The sequence below is a fragment of the Phaenicophaeus curvirostris genome, chromosome 1 (genome assembly GCF_032191515.1).
Source record: "Phaenicophaeus curvirostris isolate KB17595 chromosome 1, BPBGC_Pcur_1.0, whole genome shotgun sequence".
NCBI lineage: Eukaryota > Metazoa > Chordata > Aves > Cuculiformes > Cuculidae > Phaenicophaeus > Phaenicophaeus curvirostris.
The window spans coordinates 135,135,834-135,158,897 of NC_091392.1; the positions used below are offsets into that span (position 1 = coordinate 135,135,834).

At 35.9% G+C, this 23,064-nt stretch overlaps 1 protein-coding gene across 2 annotated transcripts in view; it reads left to right on the top strand.

Moving 5' to 3' along the window:
• Window positions 1-23,064, top strand: part of NLGN4X (neuroligin 4 X-linked) — a 134,626-nt gene that overhangs the window by 69,020 nt on the left and 42,542 nt on the right. The gene's annotated exons all lie outside the window — the stretch shown is intronic.

A 23,064-nucleotide genomic window follows, 5' to 3' on the forward strand; every position in this document is an offset into this window, starting at 1 on the left:
TCAGATCATATTTGCTCTTAGCTCAGATTTAACAGGTTTTGAGAGCTTATATCTTTTTCTTATTAAAATCTTCTAAATTCTACGTAAAAAAAAAAATAACATGAGTACTTACCAGTTTCAGAACAGGTGATAATTGTAAGAAGAGGGAAAGAGTTACTATCTGTCTGTATTCTTTATTTTTGTGTGCAAATTGGTTTTTAGGGCAGAAGATGTAGAGGTAATACAGACAAAACAGGCTATATACACTGATGGAATTTATGTTGCAGGTAATATGAAGTCAGTGGGTTTCAAGGAGTGATGTAAAATTACCTTCCTAGATATAAGGAACTCCATAACTGTGAACTACAATAGTGAGAGAAGTTAATATTCTGTCTCTCAAACAAGAACAAGAGATGCATCTTCTTTACATTACAAATATTCCTCTATCGTCATTAGAATGAATAACAAAATAACCTTAGATCCATAACAACAGACCAAAAATATTTTCTACTTTCTCTGTGGTTCCAGCTCTTGCATGTTTGCATGTACCAGGCTTTTCTCCAAATGAAGGCTTATTCATTGAATTTCTACCTTTCCACAGAAAATTAAGCTAAAATATAATCCATATTGTTTGTATGGCATAGCATATAGACTACTCAAATGCTCCCATTTCCAGCATTTTTGATACACAGAGTAAGATATAGAAATTTTGTTTGTGTGTTCTTTGATGTAGAATGGCTTTTACAGAGATCTTTAATCCTGTTTTTCTTTATAACAAAGCTGATCTATATTCTTGGCACGTACTGTTTCAGAACACAGGAAACTTCATTTACTGAGTTATCTATCAACGTCTGTAATGTGTTTCAGCAATGTTCTAGCTCATCAGAGTACCAAGAGCATTTTTCATGTCCTTGATTTTTACTCTTGTTTAAACACAAAAGGTCTTATTTTTTCCTATGAGAGAGTTAGATTTAAATATAAAACAAGGAGTATAAAAATATATTTTAATATATTTATGCATGCAATCTTGGTACATGAAAACACACCCAGGAAAGGGAAAATGAAAAAAACAAATGAACAAGAAAAAGCAATGTAAAAATATATGTGAAGAACTCAAGACTCTTAAGAATTGCTGTATTTGTTGTCAAGCAAAGTGTATAGCCAGGAACTTGGTAATAGTTACTTATTTGTACAGAAGGTTGTTTAATGGATCTCTGAAAAGGTTTTCTGATGATTTCTTAAAACTAGCATTGTTGAAGGATACAGATGACTTTAAGCAGTTTAAAATGTTTCATTGTCCAGCTGCCTCATATCAATATAATGGAAAAATGCAGAATTTGCATTGATGAACTCCTATTTTATGTATTTACATTGAAAATAAACCAAAAATTGACAAAGAGACAGAATGCTATATTTTTATACTGTGGCATAATACTGGCACAATAACGAGGCATTTATGTAAGAAACAGAAAAGGAATAACTGTGAGGATTTAAAATGAATTACTAAAAATAGAGTGTTATATTTGGCTTTAAATACTGCTTCTCAACACCGGCATATGTAACTTTTGAGACAGTATGGAATTTATTCTTTGTTATAAAAAGTTTATATTTGAATTAGAAAAACAGAAGATATGTATATATGATCCTTGACAACTCATTAGGTTCTTCATAGACCGTAGATATTGGAAGATGTTAGGTGAATTCCATATATTTTTTGCTTGTTTCACAAGTAAATAAAAAAAAAGAAAATATGCAAATTTCTTCAGGTAAGCAGCTATATGGAAAACAAACATGATCATTCATGTATTAATTTTAAAAATGAATACAATTGTTATATCATTATACAATTTTAAGATTGATAGCATTTATATCATTTCTTGTAGTCCGTTTTATCTTCTTTTTGAAAGGTGTATTTCTTTCTGTAAATCTAATGTGTTCCAGTTGCATTTGATTTGTAAGTTTATGCATAAGGGAACACAAAAAATATGATTTTAATGACAGAGAGATGTAATTCTATTACTATTGTCATATCCTGTGATGGAGGAAAATGCTTGGAATTGATCACAGAGATAAGTTACTGAAGACCCTCTCTTTATATATATGTATCACTTTCCTTCCTCTGGAAAACTAGCGCTTTAATGAAACTAAATGTTATACTTACCATAAATGTTATTTCTGTTCCTTGAGGCACACTATGTTATTTTCCTTCTTAATTGTGTCATTAACAATAGTAGATGGAATGTCTATAAGAACTGCCTAGATAATCACAGAATGGCATGTTTTGAAGGGATCTTATAAAATCATAAAGACCAACACACTTGCAATGGAAAGGGGTATCTTTCACCACAGCAGGTTGGTCAAAGCTGCATCCAACCTGACCTTGAACACTTCCAATGGTGAGAAATCCACAGCTTCTCTGGGCAATCTGTTCCAGTGTCTCACCACCCTCAAGGTGAAGATTTTCTTCCTTTATTTAGTCTGAATTTACCCTCTTTTGCTTTAAAACCACTACCCCTTTTCCTATCACTACAGGCCCTGGTAAAAAGCCTCTTATTTTTCTTATAAGTCCCCTTTATATATTGAAAGGCTGCAGCAAAGTCTCCTGGGAGCCTTCTTTTCCCCAGGCTTAACAGTCCTAACTCAGTCTTTCTTTGTAAGAGGTGTTACAGACTTCTGACCACTTTCGTGGCCCTCCCATGGACTCACTATTTTAGGTCCTTCTCTTTCTTGTATTGGTGACCCCAGAACTAGACGCAGTACTCTATGTGAGGTTACATAAGAGCAGAGCAGAGGTGGAGTATCACCTCCCTCAACCTGCTGGCCACCCTTGTTTTTTCCAAGTCCAGGATACAGTAGGCTTTCTGGGTTGCAAGTGCACATTGCTAGTTTATGTCCGGCTTTTCATCCACCAGTAGCCCTAAGCCATTCCTGGCAGAACTGCTCTGAATTCCTTCATTCTGCATCCTGAATTGATACTGGGGATTGCTGCAGCCAACGTGCAGGACCTTGCACTTGGCTTTGTTGAACTCCTGAAGGCTGCCAGGGTCCCCCTGGATGGCATCCTTTCCATCTAGCATACCAAGTGCAGTTAATCCCACTGTCTGTGTCATTAATGAAGATGTAAAGTAGAATGGTATGGACCTTTGAAGGACACCACTGGCTATTGGCTTCCACTTGGACATTGAGACATTGACTATAACTCTTTAGGATGTGGCCATCCCACAAGTTCCTTATCTGTCTAACAGTCTATCCATCAAACTCACATCTCACCAATTTAGTGGCAGGAATGTTATGCACGACTATCAAATGCCTTAAAAACATCCAGGTAGATAATATCAATTGTTATTTCCTTGCCTACTGATGCAATCTCTTCATCGCAGAAGACCACTGGATTAACCAGGCACAATTTACCCTTGGTGAAGCCATGTTGCTGTCTCTAATCACTTCTCTGTCTTCCATTTGCTCCAATACAACTTCTATGAGGATGTGTTCCATGATTTTACTGGGCATGGAGGTGAGGCTGACTGTTCAGTAGTTCCCAGAGTCCTTCTTTTTACCCTTTACATAAATGTGTCTGATATTCCCTTTTCATGTCACAGGGGGTTTCCCCTGTGTGCTTTGAATTTTTCAAACACGATAGAAAGTGACTCAGCAACTACATATGCTGTTTGCCTCAAGACCTGCTATTTTCCTGGGATGCATCTAATCGGGTCCTATAGACTTGTGTATATTCAGGTTCCACAGGTCACCTCAGACCTAATCTTTTTCTGCGATGGAGGGACTTCATTCCCCCAGTCTCTGCCTTTAGGTTCAGGTATTTGACGTGTGGGAAGAAAGATGACCAGTAAAAACTGAGGGGGGGGAAATTATTGAGTACTTAAGCTTTCTCCATGCCAGTTTTCATGAGTTCTGTCTTATTTATTCAGGGAGATACATTGTTCTTTTCTGAGCAATCTATCTGTAGAATCTCTTCTTATCATTCTTCACATTCCTTTCCAAAATAAGCTCCAACTGTGCCTTTGTTTTTCTGATCCCATCCTTACACACCTAGAACATACATACGTATGTTCTTCCCAGGATACATGTCCCTGATTGCACTGACTGTGCATTTCCTTCTTACACTTACTACTGACACATGCCAATCTCCTTCCTTCCTTGTCCAGTTTCTTCCATGTCCACATGTGAATCAAGAGGTCTTACACTCAAAGGAAAATGAACCTCAAAGAGCTACCAGCTCTGTTCAGCACCTTTGTTCTTGAGGTTAGTTTCCCAGGGGGTCCGATCTAGTAATTCCTTAAACAACTGAAAGTTCACTCTCCTAAAATTCAGGTTCCTAACTCTACTCTTCACCTGGGCTGTATTGCTAAAGATTGTGAATCCCACCAGGGTATGATCACTGCAGCCCAGGCTGCCACCAGTCTTGACTGCTTTTATTACTTTACCTGTGTTGGCAAGCAACAAGTCCAGTAATGCTTCTTCTCTGCCTAGGCTGTCTATCACCTGATTAAAATTTTATCCTCAATGTGCTCCAGGAGTGTCCCGGACAGCTTACTGTGCTGCTTCTCTAGCAGATGTTGAGGTCATTGAAACTCTCCAGCAAGATCAGAGCCTGCAAGTGTGATGCTTCCTGTAATTGAAGTAAGAACATTTTATCAACATCTAACCCTTGATTGGGTAGCCTGTAGTAAACACCAAACACAAGGTTTCCTGTCTTGGCTTGGCCTCTAATTTTCACCTCAACATGTTCATGGCTCTTTATCAAAGATGGCTACGTGCAATGAATCCATTTTTTATATGGAAAGTAACCTTTCATAACCACCTCTCTTTCCATGTCTGTCCCTTCTGAGCAGTTTAAAGCCATCGATTGCAGTGCTCCAGCTGTGTGATTTGTCCCATTATGTTTCAGGGACAGTGATTAGATTATAGCTTTCTAGCCACACAGTGGGTTCTAGCTCCTTTTGTTTGTTACCCATGCTGCATGCATTGATATAGAGATACTACAGTTGGGCTATCCATCATGTCATCTTTTTAGAGGAAAAATGCGCTAATCTCTTTGGGGCATCTCGTATGTTTCCCTGCTGGCTCCTAATATATCATCAGCTCCTGAATCTTCTCTATTATCTCAAACTCTATCCCCTTCCCCTGTTAAATTTAGTTTATAGCTTTTCCTAAAGTCTGGGCAGCTTGTTGGTGAAGAGCCTTTTGCCTTACTTGGTCAGATAAATCCCTTCAGTGCAGGCAGCAACCCTATTGCAGGCAAGGTGGGCAACCCTACCTACGTATCCTGCTTTCTCAAACTGCCATAGAGACTACCAGTGCTGCTCACAGCTGATGCCATCCCTGTTTGCACAGCCTGTTTGTGGTGGTCCTGGTAGCTAGCATTCCCCAAGGGATGGACATATACGGCTTCCCATGATTTGAACTGGGCCCTGGGACCACAAGCACTGTCCCACTCCCATCTACCTGTCTCATGAGACCGGCAGAGCTGCTCTGGGAATAAGTACCTCATCTCCCTTTCTGTATTCAAGTAGCACCATGGCAAAATAGCACACAGCTGGGCTGAAAGTGGAGTGCTGTGTTGCTGTGTTTCATTTCTTGTGCGCCTTAGGGTTTGGGAGGATCCTGCCTATGCCCAGCTCATCAGTTTCTCTTTGTACTCATACCTCATCCTAGTGATGACTGAAAACACTGCTGGAGCTATGGGAAATTGCTGCCTTGTCCCAGTGCAAGACACTGCTCCTGTATCTTCATAAATTCAATACTGTAACACACAGAAGTACTAAATCCTGCTGTCTCCCCACCCCATGTTTTGAGCACTGGGTAGGATGGCAGTGTTTTTTAAAATAAGTTTAAGTTATTCAACAGCTGAGTTGAATTTTACAATTCCCAAACTATTTAAGGAATTATTTAACTGAAATAATGGAAAGTCAGCAGACTGGGAGGATTAGGGAAAACAGATATCCTAATTCAAAAAAACATTCTTGTATTACTGGAAATGGGATGGTTTGAAATACTTGACTCACCCAATCTAGATACTGCTGAATTCCTCTTCTTTATCTACATTCTTAGTCTTCATGGATATTCTTTAAGAAGAAATAACATCTTAGCAGCTTTGATATGAACATTGTTCTACTGCCCTTTTCAGGATTAAGTTGGCAGCAAAAATACAGAAGAGTGATTTGTGTTTATTATTGTTTTACAGAGATGTGACCTGAACTGTCACGTGGTGAGACTTCAGTATACTGAATCCCTGTTTAGCTTTTGCAATGGTAAAAATAAAATCCGACAAATTACTCCCCCTAAAAAAAAAAAAACAAAGAAAAAAACAAAACAACCCCCCTCCCCCCACCCCAACCAAAACAATAAGACAAAAGGCCCAAAGCCCTTTTTATGCATTTAAGTTAATGCCTGGTGTTATGCACTTTGCGGAGAAAAAATTTAAGAAATCTTTGAAAAAGTTTTCAGATTCAAATATGAACTCAGTGTTATTTTTGTGAACCATTAAAGGCAAAATGAGAGATGAATTCTAGAAATATGAATCAGGTATTTTTGGAAGCCAGAGTTAAATGAAACATCTACTGCAGCAAATGAGATGCACTCAGAGTTCAAAATTGCAAAATTGACTTAGCATTTTGAAGACCACTTGCAATTTAACATATTCTTCCTCTTAGAATTCCACTTCATGCAGATAACATAGTCTGTCTCTCCTCTATCTCTCCTTCTGGCAATAAGCATCCATTTTAAGTACTCTGTCTGAAAAGACTGGGCTTCCTTTTAGTAGAACTTATATCCACATGCAATTATAGTTCTCTATAAATTATCCTATTAGGCAATGTAGTATAAATCAGAGGTCAGTTTATAAAGAGGCTCAGCACTTCTGCAAGTTACTGAGAACCTTAACTTTATGTTCTTTACTGACTGCCTGGTTAGCAATTTAAAAAGTCAATGTAGTGAAACAGTGTATACTGTAAATGGACTGCTTAGGATTAGACTGACCATTGCAGGTCCCTTCCAACTGAACTCTGTTCTGTTCCATTCCGTTCTGTTCTGTTCTACCCTGTCCTGCCCTGCCCTGTTAGTACTTCAGAATTTCAGAAAGGCAATAATGAAAATCTGTACTTTAAAAGCAGCAATAATTAAGTGTATTTTCAATTTGTTAGTACTCTGAAGCTTTTGTCTGAAAGTTTACAAGAAGATACCAAAGTTAGGGTCAAATTCCATCATAACATATGCCTATAAAGTAGGCTTAGTGAATTAAAAGGTTGGAGTATAGCCTAGCACCTATTGTTCTTCTTTTATTAAACTTGTGGATTTTATATTATTAACAAATTCAGAAATCTATTCAATGACACTACTAAACTGGTATAAAACTGAAAGTACTGCCTTATTGTCGCTGTCTTAATTGGGGATAAAAGAGGTGTAACAAGCTGTTGAAATAACCTAAGATTAAGCAATTATCACTATAAAAAGATATATAAAAAAGAAAAGTTAAAGTGAAGTTAAAGTGGAGTTAACGTTTCCCTCAACAGCTACTATAGTATGCACTGATTCAAGAAAAAAATACAACTCTTGCTATAAGACTCTTGCTGGTTTGTCTTTGTTATTGGCAAATCTATTTAAATCTGGAGTTATAGTTCTTCTCACGACTACAGAATTTAACTATTAATTCTAAAGGGAGAAAATGAAAGTTACTGGTTACTCATGCTTCAAAGGAAGTGCTGGCCTGCTCTGCAGTTTCTCTCAAAAATCTGATCTTGCACAAATGAATGACTTCACAATCACATGCAACACTATAGGCCTGGGGATGAATGACTGGAAAGCTGCCTGGTGGAAAAGGACTTGGGGTGTTGGTCAATTGATGCTCTTGTTGTAATTAGGTGCTGCTGAAGTTTCCTTGTTTATTTTCATTTGTCTATACCTTGTGCTATATTTGCCTATAAAGTTATGATAAAGCCTCTTACAAGGAAATAAATTATATAATTTTTTTAGCAGTTAAGGAATTATAATGTCCACAAGAGAGATGAAAAGATGGTGGAAAAAGACTGTTGGAATTCTGAAGCACTCCTAAATCTGTACAAGAAATATTTGAGTGGAAAGACATCACTTCTTCATTGTTTCCTTTTAATTTTCTTCATGTTCTGGAGAACCAAATGAGTCAAAACAGTGGACTTCTTAATGTTGATATGTATGCTCTAGATCCTTGATGGGTTATATCATAAGGACTCTACCGGGTATCGCCCGTAATGTCCATTTCTCACATGTTTTTTTCTGTTTAATTTTTTTATACAATATACATAAGTTCTCTTCTCAGGTTGGATTGTAAGATTTTATTCACTGACATCAGGAACTTTACATTTGACTTAATGCCATTCAAGTTGATGATCTGGTGGGTCTCTTCCAACCTGGCTATTCTATGATTCTATATGATTCTATGAAAGTATTGGAATGCTTTATATAACATAACAATTAGAAGGGAGAAGAATGAGTTCATCTTAAAATATTGTCTTGATGTGTATGTAAAATATTTTCACAATATTTTTTAGATTCACAGACTTTAAAAAGCTTTAAAAACTAATTTAGAGCATCAGACTAAAACACAATGATGATATAATCATAGTATATACATTGCTTGTTTTGTAACTCACTGTAGATGAATAACTGTGGGTGAAGATCTAAGTGCACTGAAGCCAGTAAGAAATCCATTAGTTATCTCTAATGGGTCAAGATTTCAATGTATTTAATCCCATATTTCATAAAAACCACCAACATGACAGTCTGTGTTTTAAACAAAGATTTGTATAGTTTCCTTGAAAGCATAAATGCATGCTTCTAGCACTATTACTAAGATTTTGCTGACTAGAAGAACTACGATTTTAATATTTCATTTTGTATTAAATTTCTCATAATTGCTGAGGCTGTAGTATTTTATAAAGAAATTGGAAGGAAAGAAATGTAAAGTATAACATCTCTTGGAAATGAGCCCCATAACAAGAGTATAATTGTGATGTAGCTGGTAATGCCAGTGTGCTGCTCATAATGGGGCAGGGGAGCATTGTACAAAGGTCTGTAGGGTTAAAGTTACATGACTGCACCAGCCAATGGGATGTACTTTTAAGAAGACAGCACAAAACAAATGCATTTTTCCTGAATTATTTCACACCTCCATGTCATTCTTTGCAATCACAGACTGACTAGCACTGAATGACCAAAATGTTTACTACTTTACAATACCTTGTCAAGATAGTTCTGTTGTAATGGCCACTGGCTAAAAATACGCTCCCTATGCGATTTGGGGGCTTCCATTGCAGAACAGACAATATTAGTTCTTTCTTTAGTGTCTCCAAAAGCCTAAAGAAGTTATCTGGGAATATTGAATGAATAAAGCTTTTCCTGGTGATGGATATTAAGTCCTTTGTTCAATAGTTATCTGCTAGCAACTGAGACATCTTTTCATCTTTTCAATTTCATCTTTTCAATTCTCCTTACTAATTGAAAATGATGACTCCCATTTAGGGAATCAAAATAGTGTTTTCTTTTGACATTCGTTAGTGCCAGGTCTCCTGCAATAGCAATGGTTGATTTAGAGCTTACATTGATTAGGAGAATTTATAGCAATGCAAGACATAATGCAATTACTATTTGAAAAGTGGCAAGGCTTATAATAGACATAAATATGGTTTCAGATTTTTCCATATTTTTTTCCCACTATTTCCCATGCTATCTGTGGAATGTATTATGTATTTTGCCTAAAACTAAGAACCTTACTTAGGATCTGGGAAAGGGTAAAATAAATGCTTGTAGCCTTTGGCAGAACTTAAGAGAAGAGAATAAAATCAGAAGGAACATAGATTTCTTCACTAACACAAAGTTCATTTGCATAAGATCAAATCTTATACATGTAAAGAAAATCAAAACCAATCTCTGTAAGTATGCTGCATAAGTTTATGTTTCAATTTTTGCTAGGAATGTTGAACTAGTGTTTAGCATTTACTCAGGTATGTGACTGTTTTTGAAACAATATCGTAAGTATTCTTTTTCACATTTGATCTGTGTTCCATTTATAACAAATAACATCTGATTGTAAATATTTGTACTCTGTGAAAATATTTTTATGTTTGAATAGCAAGTAGCTACTTAGCTTCCTCATGTTTGTGTTATAATCACATCCATAACTAATTGAGTTTCTATCAAAATTTTTCAAAGTGGAAAAGTATCAAATAAAACATTGATTTACACAGAAGATTGTTTATCCCACAGCTAGTATCAGATTGAGACTAACTGATCATGACAAAAATTTCATGCTCATGTACTTCAAATGGTATTGTGCTTGTCCTTGCAAGGCATAATCAGTGAAACTTCTATGCCGATGACAATCTTTTAAGGAGAAATACTGTCATTAAAGCTTTTTGCCTTTAATACAGATGATTTAGTTACTAGTTTTGTAAACTTTTAGGAGATTTATCTGTGAAGCTTCTTCAGTATCTTTTTCCTTTTACTTGTTTCTTTGACAGAGAGGAAAAAAAACAAACAAACCTAACAAAACCAACCAAATAAATAATCCCACACACACACAAATCCCACACTCTCTACCTATTGTTTTGATTTTGCTGTGGGAAACGTGAGAAATCAAACACGTTTTGCCCTAGACTCTCAATTGTTTTTCATAAAGGACTTGGATTAGTCCTTAATAAAAATATAAAGAATTCAGTTCCAAATATGCCTAAATAAAGGATTGCTTATAAATATTGTGCTCCCAAAATTGAAGAGAGAACAAGCTATGACTGATGAGGTCCTTATTTATTCTCTACCTCTCCCTTGCTCATGGGAGGAATGAGATTGCTTTGTTTGATGATTTCTTAAAGAAGAAAAAGGTTCCTCTTTACTTCTAACCTGGATTGCAGGCTGAAATATGGGTCAAAGCTGTTTGTTCATACAAGTAGACTGATAGGAGAATAATGCTTTTGTCCATACAACCGTAACCAGGGCCTCTAAGCATTATTATCCAATTTACATCATAAAGTCTCTGAGGAGGGAACCATCTTTCTGATCGTTGATTTGTCCTATGCAAGGATTGTCCTTGTCTGTGACTGCAGCTCCTAACTGTTAATGGCACAGAAATTATTGAAGTATGAAGAAAAAAAGATCTTCACTTCTGTTATGCATAAGACTGAGAGCTGTCAGAGTACTATCAGTCAGACTGGCACCAACAGATCCAGGGACTTCTGAATGGTTTTACTCTCACATCTCATAGTGAAGGTACAATACAGCTTCCAGCTTACAATCTGCCTGCTCAGAGGTCAAGACTGTTAGCATTTGTTTGTGTTGATGCAGATGGTTTCTATGATGCAAGGCTCATCATTTTGTTTTTCTTCAGAAATGATCTCATCGTCATTAGCAAATGCTAAAAATCTGTTTTTAAATGAAAGACATTATAATCTCTTCTTTTGATGCTTGGAAGTTTCTGCTTCTTGTCAGAAATGCAGAGTATAAATCATTGCTTATTTGATCAGGAAAGAAAGCTTGAGCCTTTGTGAAAAACATATCTGCTCACTTTTATGGAATAGAATAGAATAGAATAGAATAGAATAGAATAGAATAGAATAGAATAGAATAGAATAGAATAGAATAGAATAGAATAGAATAGAATAGAATAGAATAGAGTAATTTCATTTCAGTGTGAAGGGACCTACAATGATATTCTAGTCCAACTGCCTAACCAGTTGGGACTGAACAAAATTTAAAGCCTGTTGTTAAGGGTGTTGACCAAATGCCTCTTAAACATTGACAGGGATGTGTATTGACCACCTTTCTAGGAAACCTGTTAAAGTGTTTGACCACCTTCTCTGTAAATAAAAGCTTCCTAATGGCCAGTATAAACCTTTCCTGGCACAGCTTTGAATCATTCCCACACATCCTATCATTGGATACCAGGGAGAAAAGATCAGCACCTCACTGTCCACTTCACCTCCACAGGAAGCTGTAGAGCACAATGACATCAACCCTCAGCCTCCTTTTCTCCAAACTAGACAAATCCTTAGTCCTCAGCTGCTCCTCATGGAGTATTCCTTCCAGTCCTTTCACCAGCTTAGTTCTCCTCCTCTGAATGCATTCAAGGACCTTCACATCTTTCTTAAATTTTGGGGCCAAAAACTGCACACGGCACTCAAGATGAGGCCACAATAAGGCTGAATACAGTGGTGTAATTAACTGGCTGTTTATACTGTGCTTGATGCACCCCAGGATCTGTGAACACAATGCCAGAACACACTGCTGACTCATGTTGACCCTGCTGTCAACCAGCATCCCAGATACCTTTCTGCAGGGCTACTTATCAGCCACTCCTCTTCTGATTTATTCTGATGATTTTTCCTGTGATTTTAGTGAAGGATCAGGTGAAATGCAAGCTAGTTTCACTGACATCTTTATAATGCTTACTGGAGTTGGCTAGCAACAGTTTGATGAGAGAGAATCAAACCTAGCTAGCCATCTACTTTTCTATGAGAGTTGATGATTTGTTTTATCTCTTAGGCCCCTTTATGAAGCTATTTAGTAAAAATCTTTCTTCTTAAGGGATATTTTTATTAAAACTCAGTAGTTTAACTCCCCCCACTCCCTATGACCTTCAAAGAGGATATGTTCATGGAAAGCATTTATGAGGAAATATTGTAAGGATTTACTTCAAATACAGTCTTCTGAAAGAGCAAATTTATAGAGAAGAAAAAATCCATTGTGCATGCCTGATAAAGTAACACAGAGCTTGAGTTATTATTTCTTCTTCATAACTGCATTCAATATATTCAATAACCTGTGGGACAAATTTTTCTGACATTCATGATGAAATTCTCCTGCAGTTTAAATCAATATGATTTTTACTTCTTAATTTAAGGCATCCAGTTTTCACCTTCAGATTGCTTTCTTTAAAAGAAAACATCTTCTCTTACTGCAGAGAAGGTCTTCCTTTCATTTTAATAACTTCATTGTCATTTGCAAAGATAATAACAGGAAGCAAATCACTCAGACAAAGTAGTATCTCAGTCTGGTAATCAGTTACCTATATAGCTGACTCATCAAGGACAAATTGCTGGCATCTTTATATCTGCCAAAAAATGGTACCTAAAAGAAGAATATATTAAAATTCCCATATCTGGAAACACATTCTATGTCATCTCAACAGGGAAATTTACATTTAGAAACATAAATAAGACAAGTTAAATTAGAAGTTATAAATTGGTTGCATTTTACCCTTTCCACGTTTTGTTTTTTCTGGAAGGCAGTACTCAATGTGCATGACTTTGATGTACCCTGCCTAAGAGAAATTAAATTGGTAGCTTAGGGAATTAATTTATAGAAACATATCACTTCAGAAATTCTAATGAATCACCTAAGCAATTCTGTTTATAAGAAGAAGTAAATAAAAGACAGGGTCAGAAAAATGAGAAATAGCAATGTTGGTCAGATATTAATACAGTTAACATGTACACAACATAATGTATTCCGCTTAGAAAACAACTGAGCATCTTCTCTTTATTGGTAAAGTGGAAGATGCTCACTGTTGTTTATAGGAAAAGCAAGGCTGCATAAAAATTGCTGAGCAGGAGTTTTGGTTAGACTCACTGATCACTACCACATGGCATTGATTAAAAATATAATTGAAACAGACTGATCAGCAGAAAGTTCCTGTACTCAAGAGTACAATAACATAAGTTTGACTCTACTCAGCATGCTGGTAAGCAAGTTGGGATTTTCTGACTTTTTTTTTTTTTTTTGATTTATAAGGACAACTACGTGATCACTTGGATTATACCAGTATTCAAAGAACTACATACAATTCAGTGTGCTGTAAGCTGGCATGCTAAATAATTATTTTCCATGCTACCATTTTTTTTCCTTGATACTCCCCAGAAACAGAATAATCAATCAAAAACAGTTGACAGCAATGACATCATTCAAGTGGCAAGGCTGACCTGCAGATGTTAAACAAATTTGGTTAAGTTGTCTGTAAGTAACTACTTGTACTTTAATAACAGAGACATTTTAAAAAATCTTACAAAATATTCTAAAATACATAGGTTTAAGGTAGGGTAAATTGAACCCAGAAAACAGATTTTTTTTTTTTTTTAAAGGATAAGAAATAGCACAGTGTCCTTCATGTCTAGGCGTGCAAGACAATTGTCTTGAATATCTAAAATATATGGGAGATGTACTGGAAGGGCTATCAAAACTTCAGCTTAAGAAAAAGTATCAGGGAAGTAGTGCTTAGAGATAAAAATTTCTTTTTAGTTTTCTTGAATGCCTTATGAGCTACAGCTTAGGAGGTAAGCCAGAATTCTGAACATTAAACATTCAAAAAGTTATCACGTATCTGTTACTATTGCTTTGTAGTGATTGTGAGGTGGAATATTATTAAATAACTTGAAATAAAATTTAGTCTTCAAGACAAAACAGTGCTTTGAGAAATTTATTGCACCCATACTCTGTGAACCTTGTACATCACTCAGGAGACTAGGAATCCAAGTACATCATCATAGATAAAGCCTTTCATTTATTGAGCCTCCACACAGAGACATATATATACATACACACACACTGAAAGTAAGACCACTAGTGAATTCAAGATTACAATTCCCATTCTTTGAAGTCTAGGCTAGTAAGTTCTGTAACAGGCAATGACTACTTAGAAACAGCTGCTATAGAAACCTTCAACATGATTAACATATCAGTTATAGACAGGCAATTCCACTTATTTTAAAAGAAGAAAGAAGGTTTTATTATGTTTATTTTGCTGTTATTGTATAAAAGGATCCCTAGGTGACCTTCTCTGCGACATGAAAATATTTAATTCAAGAGGAATCTAGCTTAAAAGGGTTTTAATTGTTGTCAAGAAAGAAAATACATTCTTTTAATTTAAAACTAATGGATTTTTAAAAAAATCTCAGCCTTTCTCCATTCCTGTTTGGTTACTAAATAGAAAATTAAGTCTTTACTTGAACCTACACAGTTTATTTTTGAAAATGTCACGCATAAAATTGATACATATCTGATTCTGAGAAAGTTGTGCACAAAACTAAGAAAAAATATGTAAAAATTGCAAGACTTCTAAATAATAACGCTTCCTAACTTTAAACAATCCTGGTTTTCAACTAAGAAGATGCACAGTTTTAAAGAAATTGCAGGTGTGACTATTATATAATTTCTTAATAAATGTCCTTTAATATATAAAAAGCACTTTGCTTCTGTAAAATACAGACTAGTTAAAAAAAACCCAGCACTTGGCATGTCTCTTCTGGACCTAAGCTGTAACATCTATGAGCTTCTCCATTTTTATCTTTCAGAATAGGATAATGTTGCCAAGCAGAATGTAAAGTTTGCATATATATTGATTATTACAATACTGCGCATTCTAAAGTATGATGATCTCAATAGAAAAAAATAACAGAGAAGCAGTGAAGAACCTATGATAGGAATGTTAATTTCTTCATATGCTCCATTTATACTTTTCTTTTTCCCCGTTTTACAGAGTTCCCTAATTTTGGCTACAGTCAAAATAAGGTCAAACATTTCTAATAGCAGCTGTTACAAGAAATTTCTTTTTATGTGGACTTTCCCCAGGGCACTGACTCTTTTCTGTGTCCTATAAAATTGAAGATTTTCCGATTAAAGTAACACTTTAAGTATTGAAGCATCTGGCACTAGTGCTGAAGCTAAAAATTTCTTACATTGTAAGGCCAAGAAATTGCTGAATGCCAAGAAGTATTCCCTACTTGGAATCAATAAAAAATATAAGTATTCAAGGAACATTTTAACACCATTTAGTTTTTAACTTAGAGAAAAAAAATCTGGGTTTCCCCACCGTGAAGAGTAAGAGAGAGATCTTATATAGAGCTAAATTCCTGATTCTTGATTCTTTTGACATACCGTAATTGTTCTGTTATTCTGTATTTTATTTTTTGTCATATGCAGCTTTAATTAAAAATTGTAGCTTGGTCATGATTTTGTCTGAAAATTTCAGACCAGATGAAGTGCTTGCTGTCTTTGAAACCACTGCAATGGTTTTTGAACACTGTATTTTTCTTGGTCCCATTTTCTTTGTTCCCATCCATTTTAATGATAGGTTAGAACATAGAACAGAATCCAGAAAGACTTGCCTTGGACTCTATAAGGAGTAAATGAGAGGTGAAGTTCCTTTAACCTGATTGAAAATAGGTTCTGCAAATGTCAGTTGTAGATTTCAGCAAAATCATCCATTTTACCTATGTCCACATGAGCATGAGAATAATAGAAGAGAGTTCCTTTCTCAGATGTTTTCAACAGAATAAAGGTAAATACACGGTATCTGTGAAAATAATGATGAATGTATCAGAAACTCTGCAACCCAGGTTTGTGAAATGATAGCCCTTTGATACAGAATTGGGCTGAAATGTGTTTATCAGACTCCATTATCATCTGCTTCTTCAATCTCTTTTTTTTTCAAAGATACCACTTGAACTTTGTCAAAATCCCTATAATGCTTCCTGTCTTCTTGTGGTGTCAAATGGCATATATACCTGTTGCAATGCAAAAAAAAAGAAAACAGAATATTAAAAGCCTTTCTGGTTCAAGCCATTCATATTTTTATTCTTTAGCTCTGTGTATTCTATTGCCTATCCCACATAAAGCGGTAATCTTTGAGCCATTGATGCAAGGAGATAAAATGTCATATTTTTAAAGTCGATTGCCTTCTCTTTATGCTGTGTGTCTTTGTTCTTCCTGGTAACCTAGGAATCACATTAAAAACCTAGGAATCACATTAAAATCCTGTTAGTCACAGTTGAGACTTTTTCTTATGTTTGAGCATCAGACGTTTCTTGAATACTGCCTAAGGACAATAGAGCTGAAGGTTACCTTTGACATGGTTTCAAGTTCTGATTGCACATTGTGCCATAATAATTCTCTGAAGCATGCTATGTGGTTTGCACATGGGCTGCATGGACGGTTATATTCAAGGGGATGACTGGCTTCTGAAATAAAAGAAAAAAAATCAAAAGGGGAAGAGCAAAAATAAATGCTAGCAGCAGAGTAAATACTCTAATGCCAGGTGAAAAAAAAAGGCAGATACAACCAAATAAGAACTAAATAATCTGTTTAATTCAGAATGGATTTGATGATGAGGTTTAAGATAAAGGGACCTCCATTTTTTAGAGTAGCTATTAAGTATTTATATTTTTAAATGTAGTTATTTTCAGATTGCCTTCTACTGCATTTTTTTAAGTCATTAGTTATCTAAACCTTCAATAATTTTATGATAGAGGCAGAGCAGCAAGAATAACTGAATGAATGCTGTAAGTGTTCACTGAAGGGAAAGTTTAACATTATGACAGAAATACAGAGTTCTGTGGCTATCACTAAGCTAGATGTGAACTTGCCTAGTAAAAGTTCCTTTGGTACAATTGACAGGTGTGTATGTTTAGAAAATAGTCTGATCTGGAAAACCCAGCTCGAGGCAAGAAAAAAGAACCAATTAAAAATGCATAAATACTATTTACTTTTCAAAACCACTTTCTTAAAGGAAGGTATAAATAAATACCAACACATTATACAAGTATATATTCTCATTGGTATTAACTTTTCTAAAGTCATGAGCGTACTATTGCTCAATTATGTTTTAGAGCTTTGCTTAGCTTTCATATCCTGATTAAATTGTGTTGTCTATTATAATTATCTTTTTCTTGAAATGAGCTGTTTTGAAATCTTCTGAAAAATTTATTCTAATTAAAGTATTCTGTGATTTAGAATATTTGGCTGGCTTGATTCTATCTATCCTCAAGGTAGGAAAGGGCAGAAAATGAAGAAATAAGTCTCTAAAGGTCAAGTAGCCCTAAATAGAATAGTATTTATGTATTTTCAGTGCTTGGGTATATGAGAGGCTATAGGAAAAACAGAAACTGAAAAAATAAACCGAACAGGCAAAACATGAAGTACTAACTAACCACCACCCCCCACCCTCCACTAGTGAACTTGAACTCACAGCAACTGTTTTTCTGGCTGTAAAAAAGAAAGACTGCTTTCGAGAAGAAACAGAAAGAAAGAACCACCACAAACCCTAAGACTAATTGAAGGTAAAGGGGGTGGGGGAGATATCACCTCCTTATCTATCTGCTGCACTGAGATCCAGTACAGGCAGGTTTTGTGTAAGAATCTGAGGACCTAAATTCTTGAGGAAACCTTAGAAGCTAGACAATGTCAAGACTATAACTAGCTTATTTTGACCTGGTGGTTGTGGTGGATAATAGTCTGGTGGTTACACTACTCACTTCAGAAGAGTAAAATGGAAGTCCTAACTTGTACTGTGTAAATGTAACCAGTAATTTTGTGCTCAGGGGTATTTGAATCTGAATTCTGCCCTTTTCTACCCTAAATTTTGTCTTGTTCTTCTTTTTTTGCTGCTATTCCTGAAATCTTACATTCTCAGCCACATATTTTTTCCGTTTGATGAAATTGACAGTGGAGAGTGCTGTGTAAGGATTCAACATGTCTTGGTGCATAGGACACTTCTAGAAACAAGTTGTCTTGAGATATTCCTTTTCTGTTCATTGTGAAAAAATACTTAGAATCTTTCAGAAGCAAGACATTTCTAAGGCAATTTTCTCTATACTCCTACCACATGTAAAAATGTCTCCTTGCAGTAACTCTATAATCTTCAGGGTGCAAGAGGAAAAATAAACAAACAAACAAAACAAAACCAGTTCTCAAAGTTTCTGGCTATCTTTTGGGTAGGAGATAGTAATCTAAAAAGTGACCTTCCTCAGTCAGATAATAGCTTGAGGGGAAAAAAAAGATTTGACACTTGTCTGTCATTAACTCAAAACATTTTCTCAGTTCAAATGAATTTTGTTTCCCGAAGGGCTTTAAAAAATTAATAGGAATGAAGAGTAGCATTAAAAAAAAAACCATATAAAAAATACCCTGACCTTTTTAATTTTGAAGGAATTAAAAAGCTGTTAGAATTATATCAACTGACTTTTAAGGAGAATAATGTTCTTACAGAAACTTATTAAGAAATTGATAATTACACTAGATAAAGCTGATTATATTAAGAATGTAGTCTGAAAGTCAATTAAAAAAAAGAAAGGATATTTTTCATGTGCTAAATGGAATACAAAAATAATAATAATAAGCTTGCAAGCTTATGCTGTTGAAAAATAGTAAAAATATGCCTTTTTTTCAGCTCTGTGACTTTCAAGTAATGGCAACCAACCATTTGACTCAGCATTCAAGTGTTGGTAACAACTGTTGGCACTGTGCAAAACCTCACTCTGTAGGACTCCAAGGTACCTGAAATGTTTAGGGGATTACAATTTGTGTGTAATGGAATTCAAAAAACCACCTTGTCAGTGGAGGAGATAGCTTGGTTTGTAGGGTAGCCAGCAAGAGAAAGGTAAGGACTGCAGATGATTTGGAATCACCTGTTAGGATGGTGATTCTGAAAAGAAGTAATTTCTTGGGGGTACAGGAAGAAAGTGCTAGTTCTTGCACTGTTTTCTGCACTATTAAAATATTATTTAAAACTGAATTTATCTGGTTTTGGGGGGTTTTAGGCATCTTTTTGGTTTTAGTTGTGCTTTTTTTCTCTTTGACATAGTTGCGTTTTGCTGGGTTTTAGAATATGAAAACTTTGAGACAAAACATAATTGGCCTCAGGGAATATCTGTTTTGTCTATGATGTGACTTGAGCTAGGCCACTGCTTGACACTGCAGTGAATGTACAGGCATCGTTTCTTCTGTTAATTTTTTGTTATGGGGTAATTTTCAACTGTTCAGCAACAAAGGTAGAATCAAAACTTACATTTGCATTTGGAGGCAACTTATTGTAACATGTAAACTTTGGAGGTAAATTGGCATCATATGTGTGAAACAGCAAATAGAAATTCATAATGACACACACTGTAGTCTCACTTACAATGCAAGACATGCTGAATTAAAGGAATCCTGACAGAATTGCCAGAGGGGACAATGTACGCAATATAAAACGGGAATACTGCATCACAGTTCAGAAACATGGAGAAGACCTGACAGCACTAACAGCTTTGACAGTAAAAGATGTAGTTTCAGTGCATGGCATCTAACCTTTAAGAGAGAATCTGTCTCCCTAGTAATTAAATGCAAAGAATAAGAAGGATTTGTTAAAATGGGGTGACTGAGTCACCATTTCCTTCAGTATGACTAAATCCAGGACAGAACAGGGTACAAATATGTGCATATACCGGGTTTTCATTTTCTTCCTTTCAAACTTGACAATTTATATTATTACTTGACAAGCAAATATTATACCAGAGGAGCAGAATATTGAAAAATATTATAAAATTTCATATACATTAAAACCAATAAATTTAAGTGAGTTTATTTTTTACATGACCCTACTAACAGCTACATCTTAATCACATAATGGTCTTGTAGACATATAGGTTCATGGCAATAAAACCATTGATTAAGAGAGGTCTTTGTATGGCAAAGGAGAATATCTTCATTGTAGCTAAAAAGTCCTGAAAAGATATCTGAGGGCAGTAAGACAAATTAATAAAATTATATACATAAGACATAATTTTCCTCTTTTGTCATTAATGTATAGCAATATTCAGTTTGTAATTGACATGTTACATGCATGACTTTCCGATGCCATTAGCTATTCTAGCGTAAGCCACCTCAAGAATATTTTTATGTAAAAAGTAGTAGTAAACTGTTACTTTCAAGTGATGCATAAGACTGGAGCAGCTCAAGAAAGGAGGAAAGATCTGAGAATGAAAGTGAAGAATGAAATATTGATTAAAAAGAGATCAGAACATTTATTTCTCTGTCTTGTGGCTTGTTCAACATCCTGTATTCTATATATAGCAGGTTGCACTTGCTGTTCTTTCACTCATGTAATAAATAAATATTTTCCCTCAAGAAACAGTCTTCTAGGTATCACTTGCTTTGTAACAATCATGTGAAGTTACATTTACCACCTAAGACTGGGGTTTAATTACTGAAGTTACTAAAACTGATTTATCTTCTAATGCCCCAGCAGGGAGAAAGATTGGTGAAAATACCACTTACAGTCATGAAAAGGAGACACCACTTTTGCCATCCCTTTTGTTCTTCAAATCCAAGGCAGTATTTCAAATAAGTAAAGGTAGATTCTATGGGATGTAACTACCGAAATTTCTCCAGCAGACCTTATTTCAGTTTTCACAAATATTTTTGATTGCTTTAGTTATCAAATACCCAAATACATAAAATAGTTTCTTCCATAAAATCTGCTGTGATACTGTCATGAGATTTAATATGCTTGACTTTTGATCTGGTTCTTGACAATCTTTGTAATACACTTCTCCTACTATAGAATGAACTCAAACTTTACTCATACACAGTATCTTTTCATCAAGTGGCAAGTTTTTTTTTTAGTTCTAGCACCTATCCAGACCAAGGCAACTGGCCTTTAGATGGGAATGATGTTATGGACAACAATCACAACAATTTGCTTTTAAAATACCCCACAAGCATGGTTTTGGCTGAAATGGAATTTTGACTGATAAATCTCCATGTCTTCCTCTATATAGAGAGATAATGACGTAGATTTATTGAAATGTACACACGGTTGCAAGGTAATTAGTTTTCACCTGTAAGATTTCTGGAGGAAAATTATGTAAGTGCATGATAATCATGAAGAAAATACATGGCATTCTTCATTTCCAGAAAAATGAGATTTACAGCTTCACTGTCACTTAATTTGCTCGAACTAGAAACAGTATAACTATGCAAAGCATTTAATACACTAAGATACTCTTGAGACAGTAACAAATAGGAAAGAAATGGAAAGAAAAATCAGTGTATCCATCAGTGACATATGTAAAGGACATATTAGTGTGTTTCTTGAATTTTCCTTATGTAGAGGCATCTTCTTGTCTAGAAGAACAGGACATATGGCAGAGACAACCGTTGGCACCATGGTCCCTGTCTGCAAGAATAACTTTTATCAACACTGTGAGCAGCCAGCAGTTCAACCCCAGCTTATAAACAGTATGGGCATGCTAAATGTGATGTCTCAATCAACAAATATTTAAAGACTTAATTCAAGTTCTACTTGCATCATTATTCTGTTTCTTTATACCTTCCACCTGATTATACATGTGGCCAGCCTAACTTGTAACACCTCACCTATAGTCTCAATCGAAGCATAGAATGGTTTGGGTTGGAAGGGTCCTTAAAGATCATCTAGTTCCAATCCCCTGCCATGGGCAGGGACACCTCCCACCAGACCAGGCTGCTTTAGGCCCCATCCAGCCTGGCCTTGAACCCCTCTGGGGATGGGGCAGCCACAACTTCCCTGGGCAACCTGTTCCAGTGCTTTACCACCCTCATCGTGAAGAATTTCTTCCTAATGTCTAGTCTAAATCTTCCCCCTTCCCATTTAATGCCATTCCCCCTCATCCTATCACTATATAGCACAGTAAAAAGTCCCTTCCTAGCTTTCTTTTAGGCTCCCTTCAGGTACTGGACAGCCAATATAAGGTGTCCCTGGAGCCTTCTCTCCTCTGGGCTGAACGAGCCAAACTCTCTCAGCCTATCCTCATAGCAGAGGTGCTCCAGCCCTCTGATCATCTTTGTAGCTCTCCTCTGGACCCATTCCAACAGTTCCATATCCTTCCTGTATTGAGGACTCCAGAAAAATACTCCAGGTAGGGTCTCACAACAGCGGAGTAGAAGGGAGAATCACTTCTCTCAACCTGCTGGCCATGCTTTGTTTCATGCAGCCCAGGATACAGTTGGCCTTCTGGGCTGCAAACACATGTTGCCAGCTCATCTCAAGTTTCTCATCAATCAGCACCCTGTCAATCAGTGAGTCCTGCTCTTCATGGCTGTTCTCAATCACATCATCTCCCATCCTCTATTAAAACTGTGGATTGCAGTGACCTAGGTGTAGGACATTGCAGTTGGCCTTCTTGAACCTAATGAGATTCACACAGGCCCAGTTCTCCAATTTGTCCAAATCCCTCTGGATGATATCTTAGAAGTTAACCTAGACCCTAAAGACACCTATATTTAGATTTTTTTATGTGAAATTAATAT